Raw genomic sequence first — 17,800 nt, 5'->3', positions numbered from 1 at the left:
GGCAAAATTCTGCCAGCCTTCCCTGGTGGTCTACCGAAGGCTTACGAGAGCTTTCCACAAGCCCACCCTCTTAAGGTTGCTGTCTGCTTAGTTTGTCACCATTAGCTTGTTGCTTGTAATAAGGACAAGGCTCTGTCAACACGGAGTTCATTCAACACATGCTGTGCTTTGTTATTATGGCAAGTTGTGGTGTCGATAGGATGCTCTCACAGAGCATGTGACAGTCCCTCCCTAGAAGAACTGTGAACCAGGGTCTTAGACTTTCTCCTCGCCAGGAGGAGGTTACAAGCATTAGATTTATTTTTAACAGAGAAGCTGCAGCATACTTGCGTGGAGGCCCACAGTTAGGCTTGAGGGCAAAATTCTGCCAGCCTTCCCTGGTGGTCTACCGAAGGCTTACGAGAGCTTTCCACAAGCCCACCCTCTTAAGGTTGCTGTCTGCTTAGTTTGTCATCGTTAGCTTGTTGCTTGTAATAAGGACACGGCTCTGTCAACACGGAGTTCATTCAACACATGCTGTGCTTTGTTATTATGGTAAGTTGTGGTGTCTATAGTATGCTCTCACAGAGCATGTGACAGTCCCTCCCTAGAAGAACTGTGATCCAGGGTCTGAGACATTCTCCTCGCCAGGAGGAGGTTACAAGCATTAGATTTATTTTTGACAGAGCAGCTGCGGCATACTTGCGTGGAGGCCCACAGTTAGGCGTGAGGGCAAAATTCTGCCAGCCTTCCCTGGTGGTCTAGTGGTTAGGATTTGGCGCTCTCACCGCCGCGGCCCGGGTTCGATTCCCGGTCAGGGAACTTCCTTTTCACCTCTATGGTGAACTTTGAGCTCTAGCGACAAAGATATTTTCGAACTGCACAGGTATGAAAGCAGCTCTGAGCGCAAAAGATCTCCTTCGAGCCAGCGACCTAAGGTTTGCCAACAACCCACCTCCAGTCCTCCGCTCTACCAACTGAGCTATCGAAGGTTTATGAGAGCTTTCCACAAGCCGACCCTCTTAAGGTTGCTGCAGTCCGACTGCTGGCCAAAAAGGGCAGAAGCAAAAACGCTCAAGCCTTCCTATACCGGGAGTCCAAGCCGGGCCGCTGGGTGAAAACCAGGAATCCTGACCGCTAGACCATATGGGAGATATCACTTGTGAGGGCCAGTCTGCACAAACTTCAGTTCTTTCTGATCTCATATAGTCTCATGGTTTCCGTAAGCTAGAATCTTCTCATCCATAGTCATAAGCGTTATCCTTTGTGCCACTGGCACTCTGTTCAGCACCTTGTTAGAACATTGTTTGAAACAAGGACAAGGCTCTGTCAACCTGGAGTTCCGTCACCACACAGTCTGCTTTGTTTTTATGGCAAGAGGTTGTGTGGATGGGATGCTCTTACAGGATTCCTGACAGTCCCTCCATAGAAGACCTGACATCCAGGGTTGGAGACTCTCTCCTCTCCAAGAGGAGGGTAAAAGCCATACTTTATTTTATGCATGTTTTATCAGAGCACTTAGGTATTGCTGCAGCTCAGAGACTTACAAGAGGAAGAGATTACGCTGCAAGTTGGCTGGGTGACTTCAAAGTGGTAGGGACTTTTGCAAAAGTTGGCTGGGTTTACGGTTGGTGTAGCTGTAGTAGACTTTAAGAAAATCAGCAGTTGGGACAGCCTTTGAAACCAGGGGAGCACCCCACGGGCTCTGTGCTGGCGGCCCCAGAAACTCGATTCACTCCAGAGTGGAACTGAACAGCTCCAGCGGGGGGAAAGGTGACCGCAGTGCACTGACTGACAGCAAAGCAAAAACACCAAAGCGAGCCAGCCAGGAGTCGAACCTAGAATCTTCTGATCCGTAGTCAGACGCGTTATCCATTGCGCCACTGGCCCTCTCAGCTTAGCTTGTCATCATTAGCTTGTTGATTGTAATAAGGACACGGCTCTGTCAACACGGAGTTCATTCACACATGCTGTGCTTTGTTATTATAGCAAGTTGTGGTGTCTATAGTATGCTCTCACAGAGCATGTGACAGTCCCTCCCTAGAAGAACTGTGATCCAGGGTCTGAGACATTCTCCTCGCCAGGAGGAGGTTACAAGCATTAGATTTATTTTTGACAGAGCAGCTGCAGCATACTTGCGCGGAGGCCCACAGTTAGGCTTGAGGGCAAAATTCTGCCAGCCTTCCCTGGTGGTCTACCGAAGGCTTACGAGAGCTTTCCACAAGCCCACCCTCTTAAGTTGCTGTCTGCTTAGTTTGTCATCGTTAGCTTGTTGCTTGTAATAAGGACACGGCTCTGTCAACACGGAGTTCATTCAACACATGCTGTGCTTTGTTATTATGGTAAGTTGTGGTGTCTATAGTATGCTCTCACAGAGCATGTGACAGTCCCTCCCTAGAAGAACTGTGATCCAGGGTCTGAGACATTCTCCTCGCCAGGAGGAGGTTACAAGCATTAGATTTATTTTTGACAGAGCAGCTGCGGCATACTTGCGTGGAGGCCCACAGTTAGGCTTGAGGGCAAAATTCTGCCAGCCTTCCCTGGTGGTCTACCGAAGGCTTACGAGAGCTTTCCACAAGCCCACCCTCTTAAGGTTGCTGTCTGCTTAGTTTGTCATCGTTAGCTTGTTGCTTGTAATAAGGACACGGCTCTGTCAACACGGAGTTCATTCAACACATGCTGTGCTTTGTTATTATGGCAAGTTGTGGTGTCGATAGGATGCTCTCACAGAGCATGTGACAGTCCCTCCCTATAAGAACTGTGAACCAGTGTCTTAGACTTTCTCCTCGCCAGGAGGAGGTCACAAGCATTAGATTTATTTTTAACAGAGAAGCTGCAGCATACTTGCGTGGAGGCCCACAGTTAGGCTTGAGGGCAAAATTCTGCCAGCCTTCCCTGGTGGTCTACCGAAGGCTTACGAGAGCTTTCCACAAGCCCACCCTCTTAAGGTTGCTGTCTGCTTAGTTTGTCATCGTTAGCTTGTTGCTTGTAATAAGGACACGGCTCTGTCAACACGGAGTTCATTCAACACATGCTGTGCTTCGTTATTATGGTAAGTTGTGGTGTCTATAGTATGCTCTCACAGAGCATGTGACAGTCCCTCCCTAGAAGAACTGTGATCCAGGGTCTGAGACATTCTCCTCGCCAGGAGGAGGTTACAAGCATTAGATTTATTTTTGACAGAGCAGCTGCAGCATACTTGCGTGGAGGCCCACAGTTAGGCTTGAGGGCAAAATTCTGCCAGCCTTCCCTGGTGGTCTACCGAAGGCTTACGAGAGCTTTCCACAAGCCCACCCTCTTAAGGTTGCTGTCTGCTTAGTTTGTCATCATTAGCTTGTTGCTTGTAATAAGGACAAGACTCTGTCAACACGGAGTTCATTCAACACATGCTGTGCTTTGTTATTATGGCAAGTTGTGGTGTCGATGGGATGCTCTCACAGAGCATGTGACAGTCCCTCCCTAGAAGAACTGTGAACCAGGGTCTTAGACTTTCTCCTCGCCAGGAGGAGGATACAAGCATTAGATTTATTTTTAACAGAGAAGCTGCAGCATACTTGCGTGGAGGCCCACAGTGAGGCTTGAGGGCAAAATTCTGCCAGCCTTCCCTGGTGGTCTACCGAAGGCTTACGAGAGCTTTCCACAAGCCCACCCTCTTAAGGTTGCTGTCTGCTTAGTTTGTCATCGTTAGCTTGTTGCTTGTAATAAGGACACGGCTCTGTCAACACGGAGTTCATTCAACACATGCTGTGCTTTGTCATTATGGCAAGTTGTGGTGTCGATAGTATGCTCTCACAGAGCATGTGACAGTCCCTCCCTAGAAAAACTGTGATCCAGGGTCTGAGACTTTCTCCTCGCCAGGAGGAGGTTACAAGCATTAGATTTATTTTTGACAGAGCAGCTGCAGCATACTTGCGTGGAGGCCCACAGTTAGGCTTGAGGGCAAAATTCTGCCAGCCTTCCCTGGTGGTCTACCGAAGGCTTACGAGAGCTTTCCACAAGCCCACCCTCTTAAGGTTGCTGTCTGCTTAGTTTGTCATCGTTAGCTTGTTGCTTGTAATAAGGACACGGCTCTGTCAACACGGAGTTCATTCAACACATGCTGTGCTTTGTTATTATGGCAAGTTGTGGTGTCGATAGTATGCTCTCACAGAGCATGTGACAGTCCCTACCTAGAAGAACTGTGATCCAGGGTCTGAGACATTCTCCTCGCCAGGAGGAGGTTACAAGCATTAGATTTATTTTTGACAGAGCAGATGCGGCATACTTGCGTGGAGGCCCACAGTTAGGCTTGAGGGCAAAATTCCTGCCAGCCTTCCCTGGTGGTCTAGTGGTCAGGATTCGGCGCTCTCACCGCCGCGGCCCGGGTTCGATTCCCGGTCAGGGAACTTCCTTTTCATCTCTATGGTGAACTTTGAGCTCTAGCGACAAAGACATTTTGAACTGCACAGGTATGAAAGCAGCTCTGAGCGCAAAAGATCTCCTTCGAGCCGGAGTCGAACCAGCGACCTAAGGATTGCCAACAACCCACCTACAGTCCTCCGCTCTACCAACGGAGCTATCGAAGGCTTATGAGAGCTTTCCACAAGCCGACCCTCTTAAGGTTGCTACAGTCCGACTGCTGGCCAAAAAGGGCAGAAGCAAAAACGCTCAAGCCTTCCTATACCGGGAGTCCAAGCCGGGCCGCTGGGTGAAAACCAGGAATCCTGACCGCTAGACCATATGGGAGATATCACTTGTGAGGGCCGGTCTGCACAAACTTCAGTTCTTTCTGATCTCATATAGTCTCATGGTTTCCGTAAGCTAGAATCTTCTCATCCATAGTCATAAGCGTTATCCTTTGTGCCACTGGCACTCTGTTCAGCACCTTGTTAGAACATTGTTTGAAACAAGGACAAGGCTCTGTCAACCTGGAGTTCCGTCACCACACAGTCTGCTTTGTTTTTATGGCAAGAGGTTGTGTGGATGGGATGCTCTTACAGGATTCCTGACAGTCCCTCCATAGAAGACCTGAGATCCAGGGTCGGAGACTCTCTCCTCTCCAAGAGGAGGGTAAAAGCCATACTTTATTTTATGCATGTTTTATCAGAGCACTTAGGTATTGCTGCAGCTCAGAGACTTACAAGTGGAAGAGATTACGCTGCAAGTTGGCTGGGTGACTTCAAAGTGGTAGGGACTTTTGCAAAAAGTTGGCTGGGTTTACGGTTGGTGTAGCTGTAGTAGACGTTAAGAAAATCAGCAGTTGGGACAGCCTTTGAAACCAGGGGAGCACCCCACGGGCTCTGTGCTGGCGGCCCCAGAAACTCGATTCACTCCAGAGCGGAACTGAACAGCTCCAGCGGGGGGAAAGGTGACCGCAGTGCACTGACTGACAGCAAAGCAAAAACACCAAAGCGAGCCAGCCAGGAGTCGAACCTAGAATCTTCTGATCCGTAGTCAGACGCGTTATCCATTGCGCCACTGGCCCTCTCAGCTTAGCTTGTCATCATTAGCTTGTTGATTGTAATAAGGACACGGCTCTGTCAACACGGAGTTCATTCAACACATGCTGTGCTTTGTTATTATGGTAAGTTGTGGTGTCTATAGTATGCTCTCACAGAGCATGTGACAGTCCCTCCCTAGAAGAACTGTGATCCAGGGTCTGAGACATTCTCCTCGCCAGGAGGAGGTTACAAGCATTAGATTTATTTTTGACAGAGCAGCTGCAGCATACTTGCGCGGAGGCCCACAGTTAGGCTTGAGGGCAAAATTCTGCCAGCCTTCCCTGGTGGTCTACCGAAGGCTTACGAGAGCTTTCCACAAGCCCACCCTCTTAAGGTTGCTGTCTGCTTAGTTTGTCATCGTTAGCTTGTTGCTTGTAATAAGGACACGGCTCTGTCAACACGGAGTTCATTCAACACATGCTGTGCTTTGTTATTATGGCAAGTTGTGGTGTCGATAGTATGCTCTCACAGAGCATGTGACAGTCCCTACCTAGAAGAACTGTTATCCAGGGTCTGAGACATTCTCCTCGCCAGGAGGAGGTTACAAGCATTAGATTTATTTTTGACAGAGCAGATGCGGCATACTTGCGTGGAGGCCCACAGTTAGGCTTGAGGGCAAAATTCCGCCAGCCTTCCCTGGTGGTCTAGTGGTCAGGATTCGGCGCTCTCACCGCCGCGGCCCGGGTTCGATTCCCGGTCAGGGAACTTCCTTTTCATCTCTATGGTGAACTTTGAGCTCTAGCGACAAAGACATTTTCGAACTGCACAGGTATGAAAGCAGCTCTGAGCGCAAAAGATCTCCTTCGAGCCGAACCAGCGACCTAAGGATTGCCAACAACCCACCTACAGTCCTCCTCTCTACCAACGGAGCTATCGAAGGCTTATGAGAGCTTTCCACAAGCCGACCCTCTTAAGGTTGCTACAGTCCGACTGCTGGCCAAAAAGGGCAGAAGCAAAAACGCTCAAGCCTTTCTATACCGGGAGTCCAAGCCGGGCCGCTGGGTGAAACCAGGAATCCTGACCGCTAGACCATATGGGAGATATCACTTGTGAGGGCCGGTCTGCACAAACTTCAGTTCTTTCTGATCTCATATAGTCTCATGGTTTCCGTAAGCTAGAATCTTCTCATCCATAGTCATAAGCGTTATCCTTTGTGCCACTGGCACTCTGTTCAGCACCTTGTTAGAACATTGTTTGAAACAAGGACAAGGCTCTGTCAACCTGGAGTTCCGTCACCACACAGTCTGCTTTGTTTTTATGGCAAGAGGTTGTGTGGATGGGATGCTCTTACAGGATTCCTGACAGTCCCTCCATAGAAGACCTGAGATCCAGGGTCGGAGACTCTCTCCTCTCCAAGAGGAGGGTAAAAGCCATACTTTATTTTATGCATGTTTTATCAGAGCACTTAGGTATTGCTGCAGCTCAGAGACTTACAAGAGGAAGAGATTACGCTGCAAGTTGGCTGGGTGACTTCAAAGTGGTAGGGACTTTTGCAAAAAGTTGGCTGGGTTTACGGTTGGTGTAGCTGTAGTAGACGTTAAGAAAAATCAGCAGTTGGGACAGCCTTTGAAACCAGGGGAGCACCCCACGGGCTCTGTGCTGGCGGCCCCAGAAACTCGATTCACTCCAGAGTGGAACTGAACAGCTCCAGCGGGGGGAAAGGTGACCGCAGTGCACTGACTGACAGCAAAGCAAAAACACCAAAGCGAGCCAGCCAGGAGTCGAACCTAGAATCTTCTGATCCGTAGTCAGACGCGTTATCCATTGCGCCACTGGCCCTCTCAGCTTAGCTTGTCATCATTAGCTTGTTGATTGTAATAAGGACACGGCTCTGTCAACACGGAGTTCATTCAACACATGCTGTGCTTTGTTATTATGGTAAGTTGTGGTGTCTATAGTATGCTCTCACAGAGCATGTGACAGTCCCTCCCTAGAAGAACTGTGATCCAGGGTCTGAGACATTCTCCTTGCCAGGAGGAGGTTACAAGCATTAGATTTATTTTTGACAGAGCAGCTGCAGCATACTTGCGCGGAGGCCCACAGTTAGGCTTGAGGGCAAAATTCTGCCAGCCTTCCCTGGTGGTCTACCGAAGGCTTACGAGAGCTTTCCACAAGCCCACCCTCTTAAGGTTGCTGTCTGCTTAGTTTGTCATCGTTAGCTTGTTGCTTGTAATAAGGACACGGCTCTGTCAACACGGAGTTCATTCAACACATGCTGTGCTTTGTTATTATGGTAAGTTGTGGTGTCTATAGTATGCTCTCACAGAGCATGTGACAGTCCCTCCCTAGAAGAACTGTGATCCAGGGTCTGAGACATTCTCCTCGCCAGGAGGAGGTTACAAGCATTAGATTATTTTTGACAGAGCAGCTGCGGCATACTTGCGTGGAGGCCCACAGTTAGGCTTGAGGGCCAATTTCTGCCAGCCTTCCCTGGTGGTCTACCGAAGGCTTACGAGAGCTTTCCACAAGCCCACCCTCTTAAGGTTGCTGTCTGCTTAGTTTGTCATCGTTAGCTTGTTGCTTGTAATAAGGACACGGCTCTGTCAACACGGAGTTCATTCAACACATGCTGTGCTTTGTTATTATGGTAAGTTGTTGTGTCTATAGTATGCTCTCACAGAGCATGTGACAGTCCCTCCCTAGAAGAACTGTGATCCAGGGTCTGAGACATTCTCCTCGCCAGGAGGAGGTTACAAGCATTAGATTTATTTTTGACAGAGCAGCTGCAGCATACTTGCGCGGAGGCCCACAGTTAGGCTTGAGGGCAAAATTCTGCCAGCCTTCCCTGGTGGTCTACCGAAGGCTTACGAGAGCTTTCCACAAGCCCACCCTCTTAAGGTTGCTGTCTGCTTAGTTTGTCATCGTTAGCTTGTTGCTTGTAATAAGGACACGGCTCTGTCAAACACGGAGTTCATTCAACACATGCTGTGCTTTGTTATTATGGCAAGTTGTGGTGTCGATAGTATGCTCTCACAGAGCATGTGACAGTCCCTACCTAGAAGAACTGTGATCCAGGGTCTGAGACATTCTCCTCGCCAGGAGGAGGTTACAAGCATTAGATTTATTTTTGACAGAGCAGATGCGGCATACTTGCGTGGAGGCCCACAGTTAGGCTTGAGGGCAAAATTCCGCCAGCCTTCCCTGGTGGTCTAGTGGTCAGGATTCGGCGCTCTCACCGCCGCGGCCCGGGTTCGATTCCCGGTCAGGGAACTTCCTTTTCATCTCTATGGTGAACTTTGAGCTCTAGCGACAAAGACATTTTCGAACTGCACAGGTATGAAAGCAGCTCTGAGCGCAAAAGATCTCCTTCGAGCCGAACCAGCGACCTAAGGATTGCCAACAACCCACCTACAGTCCTCCTCTCTACCAACGGAGCTATCGAAGGCTTATGAGAGCTTTCCACAAGCCGACCCTCTTAAGGTTGCTACAGTCCGACTGCTGGCCAAAAAGGGCAGAAGCAAAAACGCTCAAGCCTTTCTATACCGGGAGTCCAAGCCGGGCCGCTGGGTGAAAACCAGGAATCCTGACCGCTAGACCATATGGGAGATATCACTTGTGAGGGCCAGGTCTGCACAAACTTCAGTTCTTTCTGATCTCATATAGTCTCATGGTTTCCGTAAGCTAGAATCTTCTCATCCATAGTCATAAGCGTTATCCTTTGTGCCACTGGCACTCTGTTCAGCACCTTGTTAGAACATTGTTTGAAACAAGGACAAGGCTCTGTCAACCTGGAGTTCCGTCACCACACAGTCTGCTTTGTTTTTATGGCAAGAGGTTGTGTGGATGGGATGCTCTTACAGGATTCCTGACAGTCCCTCCATAGAAGACCTGAGATCCAGGGTCGGAGACTCTCTCCTCTCCAAGAGGAGGGTAAAAGCCATACTTTATTTTATGCATGTTTTATCAGAGCACTTAGGTATTGCTGCAGCTCAGAGACTTACAAGTGGAAGAGATTACGCTGCAAGTTGGCTGGGTGACTTCAAAGTGGTAGGGACTTTTGCAAAAAGTTGGCTGGGTTTACGGTTGGTGTAGCTGTAGTAGACGTTAAGAAAAATCAGCAGTTGGGACAGCCTTTGAAACCAGGGGAGCACCCCACGGGCTCTGTGCTGGCGGCCCCAGAAACTCGATTCACTCCAGAGTGGAACTGAACAGCTCCAGCGGGGGGAAAGGTGACCGCAGTGCACTGACTGACAGCAAAGCAAAAACACCAAAGCGAGCCAGCCAGGAGTCGAACCTAGAATCTTCTGATCCGTAGTCAGACGCGTTATCCATTGCGCCACTGGCCCTCTCAGCTTAGCTTGTCATCATTAGCTTGTTGATTGTAATAAGGACACGGCTCTGTCAACACGGAGTTCATTCAACACATGCTGTGCTTTGTTATTATGGTAAGTTGTGGTGTCTATAGTATGCTCTCACAGAGCATGTGACAGTCCCTCCCTAGAAGAACTGTGATCCAGGGTCTGAGACATTCTCCTTGCCAGGAGGAGGTTACAAGCATTAGATTTATTTTGACAGAGCAGCTGCAGCATACTTGCGCGGAGGCCCACAGTTAGGCTTGAGGGCAAAATTCTGCCAGCCTTCCCTGGTGGTCTACCGAAGGCTTACGAGAGCTTTCCACAAGCCCACCCTCTTAAGGTTGCTGTCTGCTTAGTTTGTCATCGTTAGCTTGTTGCTTGTAATAAGGACACGGCTCTGTCAACACGGAGTTCATTCAACACATGCTGTGCTTTGTTATTATGGTAAGTTGTGGTGTCTATAGTATGCTCTCACAGAGCATGTGACAGTCCCTCCCTAGAAGAACTGTGATCCAGGGTCTGAGACATTCTCCTCGCCAGGAGGAGGTTACAAGCATTAGATTTATTTTTGACAGAGCAGCTGCGGCATACTTGCGTGGAGGCCCACAGTTAGGCTTGAGGGCCAATTTCTGCCAGCCTTCCCTGGTGGTCTACCGAAGGCTTACGAGAGCTTTCCACAAGCCCACCCTCTTAAGGTTGCTGTCTGCTTAGTTTGTCATCGTTAGCTTGTTGCTTGTAATAAGGACACGGCTCTGTCAACACGGAGTTCATTCAACACATGCTGTGCTTTGTTATTATGGTAAGTTTGTGTGTCTATAGTATGCTCTCACAGAGCATGTGACAGTCCCTCCCTAGAAGAACTGTGATCCAGGGTCTGAGACATTCTCCTCGCCAGGAGGAGGTTACAAGCATTAGATTTATTTTTGACAGAGCAGCTGCAGCATACTTGCGTGGAGGCCCACAGTTAGGCTTGAGGGCAAAATTCTGCCAGCCTTCCCTGGTGGTCTAGTGGTTAGGATTCGGCGCTCTCACCGCCGCGGCCCGGGTTCGATTCCCGGTCAGGGAACTTCCTTTTCACCTCTATGGTGAACTTTGAGCTCTAGCGACAAAGATATTTTAGAACTGCACAGGTATGAAAGCAGCTCTGAGCGCAAAAGATCTCCTTCGAGCCGGAGTCGAACCAGCGACCTAAGGATTGCCAACAACCCACCTACAGTCCTCCGCTCTACCAACTGAGCTATCGAAGGCTTATGAGAGCTTTCCACAAGCCCACCCTCTTAAGGTTGCTGCAGTCCGACTGCTGGCCAAAAAGGGCAGAAGCAAAAACGCTCAAGCCTTCCTATACCGGGAGTCCAAGCCGGGCCGCTGGGTGAAAAACAGGAATCCTGACCGCTAGACCATATGGGAGATATCACTTGTGAGGGCCAGTCTGCACAAACTTCAGTTCTTTCTGATCTCACATAGTTTCGGTAAGCTAGAATCTTCTCATCCATAGTCATAAGCGTTATCCTTTGTGCCACTGGCACTCTGCTCAGCACCTTGTTAGAACATTGTTTGAAACAAGGACAAGGCTCTGTCAACCTGGAGTTCCGTCACCAACACAGTCTGCTTTGTTTTTATGGCAAGAGGTTGTGTGGATGGGATGCTCTTACAGGATTCCTGTTAGTCCCTCCATAGAAAACCTGAGATCCAGGGTCGGAGACTCTCTCCTCTCCAAGAGGAGGTTAAAAGCCATAGTTTATTTTATGCATGTTTTATCAGAGCAACTTAGCTATTGCTGCAGCTCAGAGACATTACAAGTGGAAGAGATTACGTTGCAAGTGTGCTGGGTGACTTCAAAGTGGTAGGGACTTTTGCAACAAGTAGGCTGGGTTTACGGTTGGTGTAGCTGTAGTAGATGTTAATAAAAATCAGCAGTTGGGGCAGCCTTTGAAACCGGGGAGCACCCCATGGGCTCTGTGCTGGCGGCCCCCTTAAATTTTGACTCACTCCAGAGTGGAACTGAACAGCTCCAGCGGGGGCGAAAGGCAACCGCAGTGCACTGGCTGACAACAAAGCAAAAATGACCAAAGCGATCCAGCCAGGAGTGTGAACCTAGAATCTTCTGATCCGTAGTCAGACGCATTATCCATTGCGCCACTGGCCCTGCCTGCTTAGTTTGTCATCGTTAGCTTGTTGCTTGTAATAAGGACACGGCTCTGTCAACATGGAGTTCATTCAACACATGCTGTGCTTTGTTATTATGGCAAGTTGTGGTGTCGATAAGATGCTCTTAAAGTGCATGTGACAGTCCTGTGATCCAGGTCTGAGACTTTCTCCTCTCCCGGAGGAGGTTACAAGCATTAGATTTATTTTTGTCAGAAGCAGCTGCAGCATACTTGCGTGGAGGCCCACAGCTAGGCTGAGGGCAAGATTCTACGGACCTTCGTTGGTGGTCTAGTGGTTAGGATTTGACGCTCTCACAGCTGCTGTCTAGGTTCGATTCCCGATCTTACTTGGTTGTGAGACCACCTGGTAATACCAGGTGTTGTAAGCTTTTTGAATTTCTTCATTGGCAGCTAATACACTTCCCAAAATACAAAAAAAAAAAACTCTGAATTCCTCTCTGATCTCTGGAACAGATTCCATGATTCCATTCGGGGGAAAGTGAGTACACTGATTGGCTGGTTTAACCTAGCAAGAGCGTTGGTGCCCCAGAGCAGAAAAAAAAAAAAAAAAAACAGGTCAACTATTGAGGGGACAAGGGCGTTGTTTCTGTCGGTGCTGTGTCAAGGCAAGCTGAGCTGCGCTCGGCTCCTGGTGCCGCGCCTATTTTTAAATAGCCAACTCTTGACGGCTGCTCTCGCTCACGGCCATACCACCCTGGCAATGCCTGAGGCGCTATTGAGCAAAGAAGCAAGTGTGATTACTGGTAGAAGAAGAAGTGTGAGAACACTGTCTTTGTTTTGAAAGTTATTTTTCTTTCTAGTTTTTTCTCTCTTTTTCCTAAAGAAGACCGAAAGAGGATCAAGAAGTTTTTCAGTTTGGAGATATCACTCCCCACTCAGCATTTTTGCTGTTTGGGGAATCTTTATTTATGTTTTTTGTCTACTGGGCTGGACTGAAGACAAAGGCTAAACAGCATTAAGATGGAAAAACAAAGAGGTGAGCAGATTGTGAGCATGGATGGAGATGATGGCCAAGGAAGACGTGTTTTTCAGAAAAGGCTAACAGTATTGGTTGAAATTGTGGGAGAAGATAAAATTACAATGATGGAGCTTTTGAAGAAAGTGAGAGAAGATTGTGGTGTTGTAATTGGCTGTAGATATAAGAACCCAAAAGAGTATGAATTAACCATGAATGAAGAGGAAGGGAAAGAAAAAATACTGGATGGGCTGAAGATAAAAAGCAGCCGGATAATGGTGAAGGAAATAAACAATTAGATGGTGGTCTCATTTCTAAATCTGCCAACACACATTGAAGATGAGGAAATAATTGAAAAACTAAATGAATGGGGAGTGAGAGCAGCTTCGCCTGTCAAAAGGAGAATGTGGCCGTGAACGGATATTGCAGATGGAACACGGTTTGTAAAAGTTAAGTTCACAGATACTGTGAAATCGCTACCATACTCAACAAAGTTTGAGACGCTGACAGGAACAGAACATTTAGGGTCATACACGACAGACAGGGGAAAGTGTGCCGTCTCTGTATTCAACCAGGCCACATAGTAAGAGATTGCCCTAACTTTAAATGTTATAAATGGCGGCATGCAGGGTCATTATGTGCAAAATGTGACAAAGGAAAATGCAAGCTATGTAAGATGGTCAATCCAATGTATGTATGCAGAATTCCAGAGGAAGAAATCATGGGAAGCTCACTGGATCTATATGAAAGTGTGGAGGAGACATTAACAAAAAGGAAAAAGATGAAGAAGATGAACAAAATGAAGGAGAGTTAATGGTAGAATGAAAGTCTGAAGAAGAAGTACAAGAGGTAATAGATGCAAATGGCCCAAGAGAAAGAGGAATTATTAATTGAAGGAGGAAGGACTGATAAGGAAGGAGGTCAATAAAAAATTACCCAAGATGGGAAAGAGCATAAGGAAACTGAAAGGGGAAGAGACTTCATGATAAGAATATTAGAGACACCACTGATACAACTGGAGGAAGAAATGGACATGAGTGCGGGAAATGTCAAGATGCTGAAAAGGAAAATGAAAGGCACTGAAGAAAAGACTACAAAAAAGTAAGAACTGAACAAAGTTTAAATGTGGGTTTTCCTCTTTTTTATACTATATGCAATGTACGACTTGTTGAAAATTGCCTGTTTGAACTCAGAGATATGGAAAAGTTTGAGAGGGTGATTGGAAAGTTTAAAACAGATGTAATTTGTATGCAAGAAACACATTGGTCAAATGATATAATGAGAAATATTTAAAAAGTCTGGGGTGAAGAGATTTATGTAAATCATGGAAGCAGGAGAGCATGCAGTGTGGCGATTTTGCTTAAAAAAGGAGGAATACATAATGTAAAGCAAATACATAACGATGGTAATGGGAGATTGTTGGGAATAGACTTCATGTATTACAATGAATCCTTTAGATTGCTTAATTTATATGCTCCTAACATAGAAACTGACAGAAAAGAAGTTTTTAAAACAATGAAACCACTATGCACAAGCAATTGCACAATAGTTGGAGATTTTAATGTTTGGTGCACAAGGCTTGATGTATCTAAAAGCATTAATTTTAAATCAGATGCATCCAGAAGATACTTAATTGAATTAATGCAAAGTGAGAACATGGTGGATGCCTGGAGGGAGGAGAACCCATTCAGGAGGGAATGTTCAAGAAGGCAATTAGTATTAGGGGTTTTAAAACAAAGCCGCATAGATTTATGTTTAGTGAAAAGGGAAATATTGCAGTATGTGAAAATGTAAGTTATAAGTTTATTGAAATCGGAGATCATGCTGCTATGATGGTAAAGTTGAATTTAAATTTAGAATCAAGGGGTGGGGGGATGTGGTGTCTTAATGCAACTTTATTAAAGAAGAGGCATATAGGGAGAGCATTGAAAGATGTATAAGGTATGAAATGGAAAGTCCAGTATTTGAAAATGTATGCGAGTGGTGGAGGTTTTGAAAGAGAAAATAAAAATAAGTATGCGATATTCAAAACAGAGGAACTTTATGAGAAAAAGGAGATGGAAATCATCAGAAATTAGAGAAAGAAGCAGAGAAAATAGAAAATAACCCCGAGTATACAAAAAAAAAACTTTCTGAGGATAAAAGGGGAAATGGAGATGTATGAAACAGAAAAAGTGAAGGTGCAATAGTGAGAAGTAGGGCAAAGTATGTACTAGAAGGGAGAGGTGTACAAAATACTTTCTAAATTTGGAAAAGAGAAAGCAGAGGAAAATTACATTACAGAACTAAATGAAAATGGTGAAAAGATAACAGACTATGTAGAAATATTAGAAACAGTACAATTATTTTATGAAAGACTTTTTAAGATAGAGAGTACAAAACAGGAATATGTGGACAAAGTTTTAAATACTGTAAGCATTAAGTTAAGTGATGAAGACAGGGAAACATGCGAAGGAGACATAAATATAGAAGAAATAATACAAGCAATAAAAGAAACAAAAGTGAATAAAAGTCCAGGGTCAGATGGGTTAACGCATGAGTTTTATAAAACTTTTAAAGAGATACTAGCACCGATATTGATGAAATTATTTAAACATATGGAAGAAAGAAAGGAGATACCAGAATCAACAGGTTTGGGAGTAATCACCATACTCTACAAGAATAAAGGCAGTCTGCTAAACTTGGAAAATTATAGGCCATTAAGTCTTTTGAACACAGATTATAAGATTTTAACAAAAATTTTAGCTAATAGAATAAAAAGAGTAGTGCGAAGCATAATATCACCAAATCAAGCTTATGGCATACCAGGGAGGGATATCACAGGCACAATATGCACAATTGACTCTATGCATGAACTCTGCTGACGTGTGTCCGGTAGAATTTAAGTCAGTGACTCTGCTTCCGCATAGCGCGTTCTACACTGAAATCTTATAGCGGCGAAACCTAAACGCATTCAAAGGAAGGCAAAGGAGGGAGATTTAAACTTAAATTGATGATGGTCCCGTGCCAGTGGATGCCCAGCATCTGGAACATCATTTTAGTTCAGTTCCACAACCCAGGGCAGATGATTAATGCACCGTATCAGGCTGACAGTCTCCATGAGGAGGTGGAGTGACTGAAAGGAGACTGAAGTAACAAGTTGTAATTGTATGTTATATTAAATATTACGTTTTTAACCAGAATATAGTAAATTGTACTATACTGTATATATTGTAGTACTTAAAAGGACTAAGCTTAAAAAAGACGAATGAATATTGTAGTATCTACTACTTTCTGTAATAATTGCAGCAACATACTGTAGTATTAACTATCATGAACTTCAATAAATTGCAGTATAGTTAATATATATACACACACACACAGACTAAACATTCTAGTGTCATGTAATAGTGAAAAAATAAACTGAAACAAATGTGTTAAGCACAAGTGTTTATATGCAAAACCTAATATATTTCTTTCTGTTTTATACATCTACTTGCATTAAATCTGATTTAGGTTCACAACTTGCATCCTACATCCAGAGTAACGTGTCCAGAGTAAGGGCAACTGTAAGGGGGATACCGTCCATGGCATGGCTGAGGGTCCACTCTGAGCATCTCATCCTCAGCATGAAGCAACACAGGATGGAGTCATCATCTCTTTCTATTACAGCGAGCACCAACCAGATTTATACAAAGGCTTGCCTTCTGCCCATTAGTAAAAATTAAAGCGTACACACTGTACATAATTTATATGTTGTTGCCTGCACTGCAGGATATAAAGTTGTCAATATAATAAACATTAATTTTCAACATAATCATGTAAACATATATTACAGAACAATTTGAGTGAACAATTGCTCTGCACTAATGTAAATATAAATAACTGTAGATACTTGCACTGCAGGTGTAAATAAGCAGGGTATTTGTGCATAGAGAAATATGCAATGCTTACCTCCATCAAACGTACTGCCTCTGTCTTTTGACAAAAATCAGGCGGGCAACTACCGTCAGAACCCAAGTGATGCTCAAGGACTGGTTGTATTTAATTACATTTAATGTTAACCTTTTAAAAAGACAAGAATAATGCAAAATACATTTGTTTCAAGTCACAACAATGTAATGAATGGGATACCACCTCCAACTCATTTTCAACAAGGAAACCCTGAAATATGTAAATATAAGTAACATTTGCACTGCAGTAATGTAAAAACATAACTTTAGACATTTGCACTGCAGTATAAATATAAAAGTTTGACACAATGTTAAACATTTCCCTTACAGCGATGTGTAAAAATACAACATTAAACAATTTTTAAATAATTGTGTGAGTGTTTTGTTCAAATCTGTAATCATTGTGACAGGTAAAAGTAAAAAAGGAAAAGAAATGGTCAGCTTCTTCTCAAACATTTGATGTCTTTGTAGATGAGCTGGATCGTCATGTCATCCTGAGAATAAATAACCTCCCACTCAACTATGTAGCTTCTCTGACTCCATCATCGACCTGAAACATGCTGATCTCTCCTGTCACTCCATCCTTACAGGAAACCTGGAAACTATAACTTATAGTTAATAACTCAACTGTTCATAAATATGTAAATAGATAGATATACAGATGGATAGAAATTATACAGGTAATTAAAATATAACATAAAAATCTATATGAACTGTGAGAAACAGACACGGCTAATGTTTTATTGCTATTCGTATATATAGCATGATACTCGCCCTCAAAATGATGACTGTAACTCGAAATGTAGATTTGAACCTCTTCTCTTCTTTGCTGCTTGATGTGACAGCTCTCTGTCTCACGATTCGATTAACGTCCTTCACGATAAACCGAGGAAACTCTTAGAAACAGCGAGTGCTATCTATCATCCTCACCTGCGCCATCCGCTTAAAGCGAGCGCTGTGCTGCACCGGAAGTTGTCCTGCGGGCTAACCG

General features: G+C 45.3%; 11 non-coding genes across 11 annotated transcripts; 5 read left to right on the top strand and 6 right to left on the bottom strand.

Annotated features, from left to right (window-relative positions):
- The first annotated feature begins 729 nt into the window (after positions 1 to 729).
- Positions 730 to 801, top strand: trnae-cuc (transfer RNA glutamic acid (anticodon CUC)). Its single transcript has one exon. It is a non-coding gene; the product is annotated as a tRNA-Glu (tRNA).
- A 995-nt stretch (positions 802 to 1,796) lies between these two features.
- Positions 1,797 to 1,869, bottom strand: trnar-acg (transfer RNA arginine (anticodon ACG)). The gene has a single exon. It is a non-coding gene; the product is annotated as a tRNA-Arg (tRNA).
- A 2,423-nt stretch (positions 1,870 to 4,292) lies between these two features.
- Positions 4,293 to 4,364, top strand: trnae-cuc (transfer RNA glutamic acid (anticodon CUC)). Its single transcript has one exon. It is a non-coding gene; the product is annotated as a tRNA-Glu (tRNA).
- Positions 4,365 to 4,457: 93 nt separating this feature from the next.
- On the bottom strand, positions 4,458 to 4,544 carry trnay-gua (transfer RNA tyrosine (anticodon GUA)). Its single transcript is given in 2 exon segments — positions 4,458 to 4,493; positions 4,508 to 4,544. It is a non-coding gene; the product is annotated as a tRNA-Tyr (tRNA).
- An 826-nt stretch (positions 4,545 to 5,370) lies between these two features.
- trnar-acg (transfer RNA arginine (anticodon ACG)) lies at positions 5,371 to 5,443 on the bottom strand. The gene has a single exon. It is a non-coding gene; the product is annotated as a tRNA-Arg (tRNA).
- A 649-nt stretch (positions 5,444 to 6,092) lies between these two features.
- Positions 6,093 to 6,164, top strand: trnae-cuc (transfer RNA glutamic acid (anticodon CUC)). The gene has a single exon. It is a non-coding gene; the product is annotated as a tRNA-Glu (tRNA).
- Positions 6,165 to 7,165: 1,001 nt separating this feature from the next.
- Positions 7,166 to 7,238, bottom strand: trnar-acg (transfer RNA arginine (anticodon ACG)). The gene has a single exon. It is a non-coding gene; the product is annotated as a tRNA-Arg (tRNA).
- A 1,359-nt stretch (positions 7,239 to 8,597) lies between these two features.
- On the top strand, positions 8,598 to 8,669 carry trnae-cuc (transfer RNA glutamic acid (anticodon CUC)). Its single transcript has one exon. It is a non-coding gene; the product is annotated as a tRNA-Glu (tRNA).
- A 1,003-nt stretch (positions 8,670 to 9,672) lies between these two features.
- trnar-acg (transfer RNA arginine (anticodon ACG)) lies at positions 9,673 to 9,745 on the bottom strand. Its single transcript has one exon. It is a non-coding gene; the product is annotated as a tRNA-Arg (tRNA).
- A 1,003-nt stretch (positions 9,746 to 10,748) lies between these two features.
- On the top strand, positions 10,749 to 10,820 carry trnae-cuc (transfer RNA glutamic acid (anticodon CUC)). Its single transcript has one exon. It is a non-coding gene; the product is annotated as a tRNA-Glu (tRNA).
- A 94-nt stretch (positions 10,821 to 10,914) lies between these two features.
- trnay-gua (transfer RNA tyrosine (anticodon GUA)) lies at positions 10,915 to 11,001 on the bottom strand. The gene is given in 2 exon segments: positions 10,915 to 10,950; positions 10,965 to 11,001. It is a non-coding gene; the product is annotated as a tRNA-Tyr (tRNA).
- Positions 11,002 to 17,800: the final 6,799 nt, after the last annotated feature.

This window comes from Danio aesculapii, chromosome 4, assembly GCF_903798145.1.
Source record: "Danio aesculapii chromosome 4, fDanAes4.1, whole genome shotgun sequence".
In the NCBI taxonomy this organism is placed as follows: Eukaryota; Metazoa; Chordata; class Actinopteri; order Cypriniformes; family Danionidae; genus Danio; species Danio aesculapii.
This window is presented reverse-complemented; position numbering and strand designations above follow the sequence as displayed.